Source organism: Oncorhynchus mykiss, chromosome 3 (assembly GCF_013265735.2).
Source record: "Oncorhynchus mykiss isolate Arlee chromosome 3, USDA_OmykA_1.1, whole genome shotgun sequence".
Classification (NCBI taxonomy): domain Eukaryota; kingdom Metazoa; phylum Chordata; class Actinopteri; order Salmoniformes; family Salmonidae; genus Oncorhynchus; species Oncorhynchus mykiss.
Window position 1 is genome coordinate 74605 of NC_048567.1, and position 6534 is coordinate 81138.

Sequence of the window (6534 nt, forward strand, 5' to 3'; positions counted from 1 at the left end):
GCAATGGTTGCTAAGTGGCTAATGCATTTTGTCAGTCTCGGATTGGGCCCATGAAAAATTAACAATAGAAATAATTAATTTTGATTGGTGCCTACGGTGGTAGGAACTTGTGTTGTGCGTACTAAGTTATTCATGCCCATGCAAATTCCTATTTCAATTACACCGCGAATACCGTCGCTGCATGTTCTATAAATTGTGTAAAACTTTTAGCTTATGTTCCTGTATGTAGTCATTATGATATGCTTCTCTGCACATTGTAACGTTGTAATAGTTTTTATTTTAAAGTTCTACCACGTCATCTAATATGCATATAACCAGAGGTAAACAAGCTTCATTTTGTAACTATTAATCGTCACCTTATTCCTGCCATGTTAGAATGTCACACTAACATCCTGGTTTTGTTTGCAGCCTCCTGAACTGCTCTGTGCTCTAATGATGGTGTACTGATTGTAGGGCTGGAGTCAACACAAACTAATTGTCATTTAGTTTAATGTTACATCCAGGTCTCTCTCTGCCTCCACGTGTTTATTATTTCACCAATGACCGTGTTGTACATGTGGTCCTCTACAGGTCTCTTCATGTTTTACTGTTGCTTTCAGTAGTGATATAGGAGAAAACAGCCTCTCAGCTCTGGACTGGTTTACGTAGTATTTGCATGTCTTTCACAACAACAAAACATTGGGCGACAAAAATTATTTCACTAGGAACTTGGAGAGTTGTTTTGTGTATTGTGTTTTAAATGTCCCACTGGATTCATATGCCTGAGTAAAGAGATGAGTAGAATGCACATTGTTATGTGAACAATGAGAAACAGGAACTCACCAGAAAGCAGACTGCTACAGCATGTGGCTATGTGATCAACAGTTAAGGTTAGTGATGAAGAGTAAGGGTTAAGGTTGTGTGATCAACAGTTAGTGATGAATAGTAAGGGTTATGGTTGTGTGATCAACAGTTAGTGATGAAGAATAAGGGTTATGGTTGTGTGATCAACAGTTAGAGTTAAGTTTAGGGTTAGGGTTAGCATCAGTTTCCCACTCCCTCTCCAGCTGAGCCAGGCTCCACAGACATTCCTCCTCCTCCTCTCCTCTTCCTCCTCTTGGTATCCTGAAAGCCAACATGCAGTCTGACAACAAATGGATATAAACAACGGAATATGTTTCTCTTCACTCAACACATATTACTAATGGATAGTCTGTTTGTTGCATAGCATAAATACTGCACCATCCATCCATTTGTAACTTGCACCAAACATTTGGGAACATATGAAATATGAATCATCATTTATAATGGTCCTTTGTGCTGCTGTTGCACTGGTCTGGAGGGACAGCATTGTTCTCTATGAGACTACCTACATTGAAAAGCTTTCTGTGGGGATTTCTCCTGCTACAAAGAAAATACATTGAATCTGACACTGTGGCTGTAATTAGGCTGCTTGTATATTTTATTGACGAGCCAGAGAGGGAAGAGAGGAAAGAAGAGGGAGAAGAGAGGGAGAATGGAGGAGGAGAGAGGAGAGGAGAGGAGAGAGGGGATGAGGAGGGGATGAGAGGAGAGAGAAGAGAGGAGCAGAGAGGGGAGGAGGGGGGAGGAGAACAGAGAGGGAAGAAAGGAGGAGAGAGGGGAGGAGGAGGGGATGAAAGGAAAGAGAAAAGCTAGGAGGAGAGAGGGGATGAGGGGGAGAGGAGAGAGAGAAGAGAGAAGGAAAGAGAGGAGGAGGGGAGACCCAGGAGGACTGGCCTGCATCTTGCTCAATAAGGTAGCAACAGCATTGCCACCCAGGGAGGGATCTGTTTAGAACCAGCAACATGCAGTGAGAGGGGAGGGAGGGGGGAGGAGGGCAACACTGTGTTGGGGGGGCAGGTGAGAGGCACCATACTAACACTGTTGGGGGGGGCATTCTTTATTTAAAGGGGGAGATCAAGCTGATCGAAAGTGTTATAGGCCAATTTCTATTTTGCCCTGTTGATCAAAAGTGTTGTAAAAACTTGTCAATAATCAACTGACCGGCTTTCTTGATGTTTATAGTATTATCTCCTAAATGATGTCACCGTTGCCTGTACTGCTATTTTAATTAACTTGGCCAAAGCTTTCGATACAGTAGACCATTCCATACTTGTGGGCCAGCTAAGGTGTGTTGCTGTCTCAGAGGGGACTTTGGCCTGGTTTGCTAACTACCTCTCCCAAAGAGTGCAGTGTATAAAGTCAGAACATCTGCTGTCTTAGCCACTGCCTGTCCCCAAGGGAGCACCCCAAGGCTTGATCCTAGGTCCCACGCTCTTCTCAATTTACATCAACAACATAGCTCAGGTAGTAGGAAGCGCTCTCATCCAGTTATATGTAGATGATACAGTCGTATACTCAGCTGGCCCCTCCCCGGATTTTGTGTTAACCTTTCTAACGCACGCAGGGGTTCCGCTAGCGGAACACCTCGACAACCTTCCACTGAAAAGGCAGCGCGCAAAATTCAAAAATATTTTGGGGAAATATGTAACTTTCACACATTAACAAGTCCAATACAGCAAATGAAAGATAAACACCTTGTTAATCTACCCATTGTGTCCGATTTAAAAAAATGCTTTAAATCAAAATCAAATCAAATGTATTTATAAAGCCCTTCGTACATCAGCTGATATCTCAAAGTGCTGTACAGAAACCCAGCCTAAAACCACAAACAGCAAGCAATGCAGGTATAGAAGCACGGTGGCTAGGAAAAACTCCCTAGAAAGGCCAAAACCTAGGAAGAAACCTAGAGAGGAACCAGGCCATGCGGGGTGGCCAGTCCTCTTCTGGCTGTGCCGGGTGGAGATTATAACAGAACATGGCCAAGATGTTCAAATGTTCATAAATTACCAGCATGGTCGAAAAATAATAAGGCAGAACAGTTGAAACTGGAGCAGCAGCACGGTCAGGTGGACTGGGGACAGCAAGGAGTCATCATGTCAGGTATTCCTGGGGCATGGTCCTAGTGCTCAGGTCCTCCGAGAGAGAAAAAGAAAGAGAGAAGGAGAGAACGCACACTTAGATTCACACAGGACACCGAATAGGACAGGAGAAGTACTCCAGATATAACAAACTGACCCTAGCCCCCCGACACATAAACTACTGCAGCATAAATACTGGAGGCTGAGACAGGAGGGGTCAGGAGACACTGTGGCCCCATCCAAGGACACCCCCGGACAGGGCCAAACAGGAAGGATATAACCCCACCCACTTTGCCAAAGCACAGCACCCACACCACTAGAGGGATATCTTCAACCACCAACTTACCATCCTGAGACAAGGCCGAGTATAGCCCACAAAGATCTCCGCCATAGCACAACCCAAGGGGGGGCGCCAACCCAGACAGGATGACCACATCAGTGAATCAACCCACTCAGGTGACGCACCCCTTCCCGGGACGGCATGAGAGAGCCCCAGTAAGCCAGTGACTAAGCCCCTGTAATAGGGTTAGAGGCAGAGAATCCCAGTGGAAAGAGGGGAACCGGCCAGGCAGAGACAGCAAAGGCGGTTCGTTGCTCCAGAGCCTTTCCGTTCACCTTCACACTCCTGGGCCAGACTACACTCAATCATATGACCCACTGAAGAGATGAGTCTTCAGTAAAGACTTAAAGGTTGAGACCGAGTTTGCGTCTCTGACATGGGTAGGCAGACCGTTCCATAAAAATGGAGCTCTATAGGAGAAAGCCCAGCCTCCAGCTGTTTGCTTAGAAATTCTAGGGACAATTAGGAGGCTTGCGTCTTGTGACCGTAGCGTACATGTAGGTATGTACGGCAGGACCAAATCAGAGAGATAGGTAGGAGCAAGCCCATATAATGCTTTGTAGGTTAGCAGTAAAACCTTGAAATCAGCCCTTGCTTTGACAGGAAGCCAATGTAGGGGGGCTAGCACTGGAGTAATATGATCAATTTTTTTGGTTCTAGTCAGGATTCTAGCAGCCGTATTTAGCACTAACTGAAGTTTATTTAGTGCTTTATCCGGGTAGCCGGAAAGGAGAGCATTGCAGTAGTCTAACCTAGAAGTGACAAAAGCATGGATTAATTTTTCTGCATCATTTTTGGACAGAATGTTTCAGATTTTTGCAATGTTACGTAGATGGAAAAAAGCTGTCCTTGAAATGGTCTTGATATGTTCTTCAAAAGAGAGATCAGGGTCCAGAGTAACGCCGAGGTCCTTCACAGTTTTATTTGAGACGACTGTACAACCATTAAGATTAAGATTTACAGCTAAAGCACAAGATATGATTGTTAGATCACCGCCAAGTTGAAAAAACACAGCCATTTTTCCAAAGATAGGAGTCACAAAAGCAGAAAGAGAGATAAAATGTATCACTAACCTTTGATGATCTTCATCAGATGACACTCATAGGACATCATGTTACACAATACATGTATGTTTTGTTTGATAATGTGCATATTTATATCCAAAAATCTCAGTTTACATTGGTGCCTTACGTGCAGTAATGTTTTGATTCCAAAACATCTGGTGATTTTCACAGAAATACTCATAATAAACATTGATAAAAGATGCAAGTGTTATTCACAGAATTAAAAATAGACTTATCCTCTATTTAAACGCTGTGTCAGATTTTTCATTTAAAAATGTAATTGTCTGAAGAAAAGCATTGGAACGGGAGCTAACTCTCTCGGGAGCGCGCGTCATTAGACCGAGGCTCTCTGCCAGACCACTCACCCAAATAGCTCCTATGAGCCCCTCCTTTATAGTAGAATCCTCAAAACAGGTTCTAAAGACAGTGACATCTAGTGGAAGCCCTAGGAAGTGCAAGCACTTCCATAACTATCAGGGATTTAAATAGGCACTGTTTTGAAATTCAACTTCTCACTTCCTGTTTGGATTTCTTCTCAGGGTTTTGCCTGCCATATGAGTTCTGTTATACTCACAGACATCATTCAAACAGTTTTAGAAACTTCAGCGTGTTTTCTATCCAATACTATGCATATATTAGCATCTGGGACAGAGTAGGAGGCAGTTCAGTTTGGGCACGCAATTCATCCGAAAATGCTGCCCTCTACCCCAAAAGGTTAACAAAGTAAATTTGAGAACAAGGCTACCTAAATTCTATCAGCATATTGTTGTAGTATTTGCGCTGGCAAAACACTGGATCGCTGCTACTGTAACTTCCGCAATGCATACAAGGCCCTCCCCCGCCTTCCTCTCAGAAAATCTAACCATGACTCAATTTTGCTCCTCCTTCCTATAGGTAGAAACTCATACAGGATGTGTATATTCAATGCTGGTCTGACGAATCGGAATCCATGCTTCAAGATTGTTTTGATCGCGCGAAATGGGACATGTTCCGGGTAGCCTCAGAGAATAATATTGATTTATACGCTGATTCAGTGAGTGAGTTTATAAAGAAGTGCATAGGAGATGTTGTACCTACCCAAACCAGAAACCGTGGATAGTTAGCGGCTTTTGAACCAAGCTGAAAGCGCAAACCACCTTATTGAACCATGGAAATATGACTGGGAATATGGCTGATTACAAACAGTTTACAGTTATTCTCTCCACAATGCATTCAAACCACTCCATGTCAACCATAGATATCAGACCGCTAGAATATCAGACCACTAGATACCACTCCATGTCAACTAAAGATATCAGACCTCTACAATATCAGACCACTAAATACCACTACATGTCAACCATAGATATCAGACCACTAGATACCACTCCATGTCAACTATAGATATCAGACCACTAGATTCCATTCCATGTCAACTATAGATATCAGACCACTAGAATATCAGACCATTAGATACCACTCCATGTCAACTATAGATATCAGACCACTACATACCATTCCATGTCAACTATAGATATCAGACCACTAGAATATCAGACCCCTAGATACCACTCCATGTCAACTATAGATATCAGACCACTAGATACCACTCCATGTCAACTATAGATATCAGACCACTAGATACCACTGCATGTCAACTATAGATATCAGACCCCTAGATACCACTCCATGTCAACTATAGATATCAGACCACTAGATACCACTGCATGACAACTATAGATATCAGACCACTAGATACCACTGCATGACAACTATAGATATCAGACTACTAGAATATCAGACCACTAGATACCACTCCATGTCATCTATAGATATCAGACCACCAGAATATCAGACCACTAGATACCACTCCATGTCAACAATAGATATCAGACCACTAGAATATCTGACTACTAGATACCACTCCATGTCAACCATAGATATCAGACCACTAGATACCACTCCATGTCAACCATAGATATCAGACCACTAGAATATCAGACCACTAGATACCACTCCATGTCAACCATATATTTCAGACCTCTAGAACATCAGACCACTAGAATATCAGACCACTAGATACCACTCCATGTCAACCATAGATTTCAGACCTCTAGAACATCAGACCACTAGAATATCAGACCACGAGATACCACTCCATGTCAACCATAGATTTCAGACCACTAGATACCACTCCATGTCAACCATAGATATCAGACCACTAGAATAT